The following is a 9900-nucleotide window of genomic DNA, read 5'->3' as shown; positions in this document are numbered from 1 at the left end:
AGGATATAAAGGTAGCGAGATTTCTCATCATTAGTGAACAGGGTGGCTATATCATTTAATTTAGTAAGATGTGCCACAACAATTTCAGATTCATAGCCATAAAAAGGATCAGATTCAACCAAAGTAATTATATCAGGATCAACAGAGAATTCATAATCCTTATCAGTAACACAGATAGGTGAAGTAGCAAAAGCAGGGTTAGGTTTCATTCTAGCATTAAGAGATTGCTGCTTCCATTTAGCTAATAATCTCTTTAGATCATATCTATCATTGCAAGCTAAAATAGCTCTAGCAGCTTCTTCATCCATAACATAACCCTCAGGAACAACATGCAATTCATATTTATTAGGGGGAGAGTCTTCATCATCACTATCATCGATATTATCAGTTTCAATAATTTCATTCTCTCTAGCCCTAGCAAGTTGTTCATCAAGAAATTCACCAAGTGGCACAGTAGTATCAAGCATAGAAGTAGTTTCATCATAAGTATCATGCATAGCAGAAGTTGCATCATCAATAACATGCGACATATCATAATGAATAGCAGAAGCAGGTTTAGGTGTCGCAAGCTTACTCAAAACAGAAGGTGAATCAAGTGCAGAGCTAGATGGTAGTTCCTTACCTCCCCTCGTAGTTGAGGGATAAATTGTTGTTTTCGCGTCTTTCAAGTTCTTCATAGTGACCAGCAGATATAAATCCCAAGTGACTCAAAGAATAGAGCTATGCTCCCCGGCAACGGCGCCAGAAAATAGTCTTGATAACCCACAAGTATAGGGGATCGCAACAGTTTTCGAGGGTAGAGTATTCAACCCAAATTTATTGATTCGACACAAGGGGAGCCAAAGAATATTCTCAAGTATTAGCAGTTGAGTTGTTAATTCAACCACACCTGGATAACTTAGTATCTGCAGCAAAGTATTTAGTAGCAAAGTAATATGGAAGTAACGGTAACGGTAGCAAAAGTAATATTTTTGGGTTTTGTAGTGATTGTAACAGTGGCAACACAAAAGTAAATAAGCAAATAACAATATGTGAAAAGCTCGTAGGCATTGGATCGGTGATGGAGAATTATGCCGGATGCGGTTCATCATGTAACAGTCATAACATAGGGTGACACAGAACTAGCTCCAATTCATCAATGTAATGTAGGCATGTATTCCGAATATAGTCATACGTGCTTATGGAAAAGAACTTGCATGCCATCTTTTGTCCTACCCTCCCGTGGCAGCGGGGTCCTAGAGGAAACTAAGGGATATTAAGGCCTCCTTTTAATAGAGTACCAGACCAAAGCATTAACACATAGTGAATACATGAACTCCTCAAACTACGGTCATCACCGGGAGTGGTCCCGATTATTGTCACTTCGGGGTTGCCGGATCATAACACATAGTAGGTGACTATAGACTTGCAAGATAGGATCAAGAACTCACATATATTCATGAAAACATAATAGGTTCAGATTTGAAATCATGGCACTCGGGCCCTAGTGACAAGCATTAAGCATAGCAAAGTCATAGCAACATCAATCTCAGAACATAGTGGATACTAGGGATCAAACCCTAACAAAACTAACTCGATTACATGATAAATCTCATCCAACCCATCACCGTCCAGCAAGCCTACGATGGAATTACTCACGCACGGCGGTGAGCATCATGAAATTGGTGATGGAGGATGGTTGATGATGACGACGGCGACGGATTCCCCTCTCCGGAGCCCCGAACGGACTCCAGATCAGCCCTCCCGAGAGGTTTTAGGGCTTGGCGGCGGCTCCGTATCGTAAAACGCGATGAATCCTTCTCTCTGAGTTTTTCTCCCCAAACACAAATATATGGAGTTGGAGTTGAGGTCGGTGGAGCGTCAGGGGGCCCACGAGGCAGGGGGCGCGCCCAGGGGGCAGGCGCACCCTCCACCCTCATGGACAGGTGGATGCCCCCTGACGTGGATTCTTCTTCCAGTATTTTTAATTTTTTTCCAAAAATATGTTCCGTGGAGTTTCAGGTCATTCCGAGAACTTTTGTTTCTGCACATAAATAACACCATGGCAATTCTGCTGAAAACAACGTCAGTCCGGATTAGTTCCATTCAAATCATGCAAGTTAGAGTCCAAAACAAGGGCAAAAGTGTTTGGAAAAGTAGATACGACGGAGACGTATCACCTCTCCACTTCAGCCAGCTTGGGCCTGAGGGCGGCGGCCCTACCCGCATCCTCCGTCCCCGCAAGCTTCAACCTCAAGTCATACCTGTTGGGGAACGTAGTAATTTCAAAAAAATTCCTACGCACACGCAAGATCATGGTGATGCATAGCAACGAGAGGGGAGAGTGTTGTCCACGTACCCTCGTAGACCGACAGCGGAAGCGTTATCACAACGCGGTTGATGTAGTGGTACGTCTTCACGATCCGACCGATCAAGTACCGAACGTACAGCACCTCCGAGTTCTACACACGTTCAGCTCGATGACGTCCCTCGAACTCCGATCCAGCCGAGTGTTGAGGGAGAGTTTCGTCAGCACGACGGCGTGGTGACGATGATGATGTTCCACCGACGCAGGGCTTCGCCTAAGCTCCACAACGGTATTATCGAGGTGTAATATGGTGGAGGGGGGCACCGCACACGGCTAAGAGATCTCAAGGATCAATTGTTGTGTCTCTGGGGTGCCCCCTGCCCCCGTATATAAAGGAGCAAGGGGGAGGCAGCCGGCCAAGGGGAGAGGCGCGCCATAGGGGGGAGTCCTACTCCCACCGAGAGTAGGACTCCTCCTTTCCTTATTGGAGTAGGAAAAGGGAAGGGAGAAGGAGAAAGAAGGCAGGGGGCGCCCCCCCTCCCTAGTCCAATTCGGACTAGTCCATGGGGAGGGGTGCGGCCACCCTTTGGGGCCTTTCTCTCCTTTCCCGTATAGCCCATTAAGGCCCAATACGAATTCCCGTAACTCTCCGGTACTCCGAAAAATACCCGAATCACTCGGAACCTTTCCGAAGTCCGAATATAGTCGTCCAATATATCGATTTTTACGTCTCGACCATTTCGAGACTCATCGTCATATCCCCGATCTCATCCGGGACTCCGAACTCCTTCGGTACATCAAAACTCAATAAAACTGTCATCGTAACGTTAAGCGTGCGGACCCTACGGGTTCGAGAACTATGTAGACATGACCGAGACACGTCTCCGGTCAATAACCAATAGCGGGACCTGGATGCCCATATTGGCTCCCACATATTCTACGAAGATCTTTATCGGTCAGACCGCATAACAACATACGTTGTTCCCTTTGTCACCGGTATGTTACTTGCCCGAGATTTGATCGTCGGTATCTCGATACCTAGTTCAATCTCGTTACCGGCAAGTCTCTTTACTCGTTCCGTAACACATCATCCTGCAACTAACTCATTAGTCACAATGCTTGCAAGGCTTATAGTGATGTGCATTACCGAGTGGGCCCAGAGATACCTCTCCGACAATCGGAGTGACAAATCTTAATCTCGAAATACGCCAACCCAACAAGTACCTTTGGAGACACCTGTAGAGCACCTTTATAATCACCCATTTACGTTGTGACGTTTGGTAGCACACAAAGTGTTCCTCCGGTAAACGGGAGTTGCATAATCTCATAGTCATAGGAACATGTATAAGTCATGAAGAAAGCAATAGCAACATACTAAACGATCGAGTGCTAAGCTAACGGAATGGGTCAAGTCAATCACGTCATTCTCCTAATGAGGTGATCTCGTTAATCAAATGACAACTTATGTCTATGGCTAGGAAACATAACCATCTTTGATTAACGAGCTAGTCAAGTAGAGGCATACTAGTGACACTCTGTTTGTCTATGTATTCACACATGTATTATGTTTCCGGTTAATACAATTCTAGCATGAATAATAAACATTTATCATGATATAAGGAAATATATAATACTTTATTATTGCCTCTAGGGCATATTTCCTTCAATACCTACCCTCAAGATCCGCACGAGCCCCAGCCACCCGGCGATCAACCTCCTCCTGAGCCTTGGCCTCGCTTGCGCCAACGACCTCTTCCGCTTGGGCAACTTGACGCTCCCTCGTCTCCAGCTGCTCGAGCTCGAGGCTACGCTCCACGGCCTCCAGAGCCAGCGCCTCCTCGCGCCTCCGGATCTCTTCTTCCTCGGTGGGCGTCCCCCTCAGCGATGCACTCCAGGGACGCACTCCAGGCCTGGAGCTCCCACGCGCGCTTCTCCGCAGCCTCGCGAGCCTCCTCCAAAGCTCGGGAGCAAGCTTCACGGGAAACCTTGAGGGATGCCTCGGCCTTCGCGTTTTCAAGATCACGCTGGTAGCGGCCAAGGTTGATGGCCACCTTCAGCTTGCGCCGTTCCTCCACCAGCCGAAGACCCTCGGCCTTGAGGCGTGCGTCGACGTCCGCAAGTTCACCGCCGAGTCGGCTCATCGCGCTCATCGCCTCTTGAAAGAGCTCATGGCGAACGATGCTTCGCTCGCGCTCGAGCTCAAGCACGCGGCCCGCCTCGTCCTCCGCCTCGGGGGCTACAGGCCGGGCGTGAAGTGGCGCGCCCCCTCTCAGCAGGGGGCTGGGGGCTGGTGCCGCCCCAGGCGCCAGCCCGGCCTCACGAGGGGCCCCGGTCAGTCGGGGCCCGCTGCTTGAAGAGGAACCGAAGACCGAAGCCAACCAGCTATTGTCCATGACCAGAGGAGGGGTCCGGGGCACGCCCGCCAAGCTCCAAGCCAGGTCGTGGAGGAAGGACAACGGGGCCGTAGATTCGAAGCGCCATGAAGGCGAGTGCACCTCCCCGGCCGGCCCTGCTCCAGGCGCGACATGCAGGCCCGGGACGCTCAAGGCCAGCGGGGGAGTCGAGGAAGGCGGAGGTTGCTTCTCGGGGGACACAGCGGCCTTGACGGAAGGGGTCCTGGAGAGCCAACGTCAAGGAGGAAAGCAGCAATCAAGAAATCACAAGGTGCAGTACTTACTCGTCGACGGCGATGTACTTTCGTTGCTTCAACGGCCCGAAGATACCGCTGCCACTCGGAGATCCTTTCCTCTTGCGGAGCTCCTCGAAGTCCACGCAAAGCCGACCGAAGCGCTGGACGTGGCGGCCGGCGCAGGGTACAGCCTGAGCAGTGCTCGAGGGGACAACTTTAGGGGTGCCGGGCTGCGGAGAGCAGTCGGGCGTCGTCTCACCGCGACCTCCCGAGGCCTCCGGAGCTCCGACCTCGGGAGCCACGTGCTGCGTCGTCTCAGCAACCGACATCCCAGAGGGAGAATCACGAGTTCCTGGGGACGACGCCCCAGGAGCCCTAGGCGGCATCTGCGCATCAGCACTCGTGCCGCCGGCCTCCGGCGGCGCTCGCCCTCCTGCATCCACATTCGGGACGAGCTCGGCGCCAGCGACGAAGAGGGGAACCACGTTGACAGGGTTCTCGCGAGACCCCACCAGGCCGTCCGGCCGCAGCCCCCACTCATCAAGGGGAGGCATGCTCTTTGCAAATTCAGCCTTGTTCGTGTAGCGGTACAGCAGATAGCTCTTCCCAGGAATGTCGTCCGGAGAAGGGACACCTGTCAGGACCTCGAGCACTGTTTGCCGCGTCTTAAGAGGGAGCCCGGACTCCTGAAACCTCATATGGTCCTGACTGCTGAGCAAGGCCCACATCGGGCGAGAATGGCGCTGAAGCGGAACGACATGGCGTCTGACGAACTCCTTCACCACCATAGGCGCAGTCACGCCGCAGTCCTTCAGCCTCCTCAGCCTGAGCCAGATGGGGACAAGACAGGGGCTCGCGAGCCTCTCGTGGCCCCAACCGGAGTTGGGAACGGCAGGTGCTGACGGAGAATGGAGCAGAGGGCTAGGCACCCCAGTGTCGACGAATACCCACCATGTCCGAAACTCGCTCGTGGATGGAGGAAGCTTGAAGTCGATCCCCGCGCCCGCCGTTGTGGCCACAGCCTGGAAGCTCACGCACCCCGAGCTTTGCCGAGGATCAATCAGATGCAATGAGAAGAAATGACGGAGAAGGGCCACGGAAGGAGCGATGCCTACCATGGCCTCACACACAAAGGCGAAGACAGCAAGGAGAGTCACGGATTGGGGGTCGAGGTGCAGCATGTGGATCTGGTAATGTTCAAGCACCGCGTTGAAGAAGGCGGAGAAAGGGGGAATCAGGCCGGCCCAAAGGGCATCGATGAAGATTGGGACCTCGGTGGCTGCCCGGGCGATGCGAGCATGAGACGCAGGCCAAGCCATTGTCTCCCCGCACTCGTTGAAACTAGTGGCGAGCATGGGACGCACCTTGTCCATGGCCTCGTCGTTGAGCACCAAAGATCGGCCGACTGCAGCCTCGGCGGCTGGAGGTGCACTTGGCGAAGACAGAGGCTTCTTCCCCTTGTCTGCTTGTTTCGGCGCCATGGCGATGAAGCGGGCAGAGTGCAGGTCAGATTGGAGAGGAGGAGCAGAGTCTCGGGGAAGCAGAGGGATTGGGGAAGCAAGGCGTGGGCAATGGAAGAATAACTGTGTAGGTAGCGGGGCCGCATAGCCAGGCGGGCTCCAAGGCAGCGTGGGGAAGCGGAGATGCCCACGTCCAATCAACCGCCACGCGTCGACCGAGGCCGCATGCTTTTGGGGCCCGCGGCGCTCCGCGCTTGACTTTTGGCTTCGCCTCGAAGCCAAGCCCGAGCGTGCCTTGGGCCCGGGGGCTACTGTCGGCGTTCTGGGAATGGGGGTCCCCAGACTTGCCTGCCTGCGGCCCACGGTGTGGCTGAGCTAGCAGGCCCGTACGACCCATCTTCATCAACAAGGCATTCAAGACCCTCGCGAGGGGCCAAGCCTCGCGAGGCGGACGACGCAAGACCACCTCAGGAGCGGCCTCGCCATGCGGGCTCACGAGGGGCGGAGAGATCAAGGCAAGGCAAACCTCACGAGGTCCTCGTGACGTGAGCCATGACGATCGAGACTAGGCGGGCGCCAGTGCGCGCAGCGTCCTCGTTTCCTCTTCGGTGCTAAAGGGGAAGGCGCAGGCGCAGAGTACCGAGGCATCAAGCAAAGGTTTCCATATCGGTGCAATGAGACCAAGACCAGCAGGACGGCAAGACGGAGCTCACCATGGAGCCCAGGACGGCGTCACCACCAGAGCCTTTTGCAGGCGAAGACTACTTTTGTCAGGATAAGCTGTACTAGCTGTCCCCTTTCAAATTGGCCGTTGTTGGCTCCCTTCCCGCTCAATATTTGGGAAGAGGACCAGGGCCTCTATAAATAGGACTAGCCACTACAGTAGGAGGCATCGAGTCCTCACCCGCACAAGTTCGCCAAGCACAAGAACACCTCAACCTCAGGAGGCTGTTCTTCCCCTTGTACTGTTCATCATCGGTCCAAGAGGCAATCCTCCACCACCACACTGGAGTAGGGTATTACACCACAACGGTGGCCCGAACCAGTATAAATCTTGTGTCCCCTGTGTTGTGAATTCGTCTAGTTCGTTCTTGAGATCTTAGCTAGTTAGGACGTGGATCGGTGGGGAGGAAACCTTCGTGCGCACCCCAGTGTTCGAACCTTGAGGGTTTTACCGGAACCCGTGATCCGACAGCTCGCATTTAGCGTCTCACCAATGAATATATATTATATGTGAGCTTATTTATCCCCTCAAAAAAATATGACCTTATTTTTGTTTTAATATTGTTTATACATGTCCACTTTTGAGATCAGAGATGAAAACTAATGGCTTCCAATGATGCTTTGAAAATGCCGATTGACAAAGCTTTATGAAGGACCGGACTGAAAAATTGTCTTGTTTTAACAATCAGAAGAGATGCATACACATAATTATTCTTTATATATTTCTTGTGCATGATAATACAAAAGGTGTGTTTCTATATATATTTGTTTTTGCAGAGTGTCAGAGAGATGAAGATGGATTACGATATTCAAAAAGAATTCATCGACAAAGGTGTTCAGGCTATGTTGTTGAAATGGGCCAAAAATTCACTAAGTTTTATACAACAAAAGGCTCGTGGCAACGCACGGTCATATCACACACACTGATGAATTATTGGCATAGGATAATCTCTAGCTAGCGAGCACCTAGCCTGTTTGCTCCATAAAGCACGTCTGTACATATATTTTGTACTGTAAGCAATTCCTTTATTCGCCTTCAAAATCTAAATAGTATGGAAATCAGGAAAATTATATAGCTATTTGGGTGTATCTCTACTCCTAATGTCAGGGTTATTTTATCGACTACTGGGTTGTTGATCTACATTACGGTTTAATTCTTACACGAATTAATGTTGACTCGATTCCCTGTAGTAGGTTGAGAGGCTTCTCCTCTCATGATTTACTCTCATTAGTTTGCTTGGCTCCATGCCCCTCATGATTTCTTTGAATTTTTCTGTAGGAGCTCGATCAAAAATAACCTAAGAAAAATATGTCGTTCTTCTCTATAATGGTTGCGTGTGGAATTTGAGGAGAATCTGTGCACCAGCATCCGGCTCCTTGATGTTGCTTTGATCATATTGTGTAAATGTATTTCTAATAAAGCAATCACCCGATGGTGTACATGTTAGAAATAACAAGATGTAATCATCAAGTGTGAGAGATGGCAACATCATGATGGGATGGTATGTACTGTTGTGCTCATCAATAGGTTAGTCTTTCATTCTCTTGCAGCCAGTATGTTTTTTGTTATGCAAACAATTAGGAAATATCTAATTTCTATGTACGTCCAAATATATATAAGTGGTTGTTGTTAACACTGAATTTGGATTTGTTAACGGTCGCTGCATTTGGTCTATCCCGAGCCTCTGGCTGTGGATCATGTTCTTTTGATATCCGCTTGCCACGATATGTTATCTCTGGTTGTGGTTGTGGTTGGACTTCTGGTATGTGTTACCTTTAAATTTGCAGCAAATAGCATTTCATTAGAGATGGCTTTGCAGCAAATTGCAAATTGCGCAAACCAAGCCATCGCCGCCTCGTCGCTCTCGCCAGGAACAACAACAACAACCGCCGGTCTCTTCTTAACCGGCATCTCCTCCATCCGGATGCCCCGCGGCACGAGCCACTCCGCCACCGCCTGGGACTCGACCTCCGGGAAGTTTAGGTCCGTCTTCGGCCGTCCGGCACGCCACACTGCCACGCCGTAGGCACGCGTGGCCTCATCGGCGGTGGGATACGTGCCGAGCCACCGACGCTGCCCGGCGTCGGAGAACTCCGGTCCGAAGTTCCCGGAGGGCTTCACCATCATGCCGAAGAAACCGGACTTGCCCTTCGGCATCTTCTTCGGCGCCATCGGGAGCGGGGCGTCGGCGTGCGGCGCGGGGCGGAGGCGGACGGAGCGGGGCGGCAGACGGACCGGAGAGGAGGCGGACGGAGCGGGGCCGGGCGGAGGCGGCCGGAGAGAAGGCGGGCGGGGTCGGGGCGGGGCGGAGGCGGCCGGAGCGGAGGCGAGCGCGATGGGGCAGCACGGCGGCAGGCGGTGGCCTAGGCAGGGGTCTGGATCTACGGCGGGGCGAGCCCTTAAAAAGTTAACATGTAACTCTTGCAAACTATTTCAAGAGCCCGTGGCAACGCACGGGCACTCTACTAGTCTCTACTCATAATGTCTGAGTTGGTGAATAGCATACATGGTTTATTTTTGTCGGGTTTATTTTCGTCCGGTTTATTTTCGTCTCACCTCACACCACCCTCCCACGTTAATGTTTTCTTATTCGCACTTAAAACCGAATCGCGTCTGATACTCCTTCCATTTATTCGTGCTTGCTTTGGCAGGTGTCGATTCAATTCAATCATGTAAATATTTGGTAATTAAGAATTCATAAATAATATCGTATACATGAGATCACCTTCCAAATAGATCACATCCTCCTCCGATTCATTTGTACCACCGATCCCCTTCAATACTTAGCTTCGCTAGGAAA

The sequence above is a fragment of the Triticum aestivum genome, chromosome 5D (genome assembly GCF_018294505.1).
Source record: "Triticum aestivum cultivar Chinese Spring chromosome 5D, IWGSC CS RefSeq v2.1, whole genome shotgun sequence".
Taxonomy (NCBI): Eukaryota; Viridiplantae; Streptophyta; class Magnoliopsida; order Poales; family Poaceae; genus Triticum; species Triticum aestivum.
The sequence above is the reverse complement of the archived record's forward strand: the minus strand, read 5'-3'. Positions refer to the sequence as shown.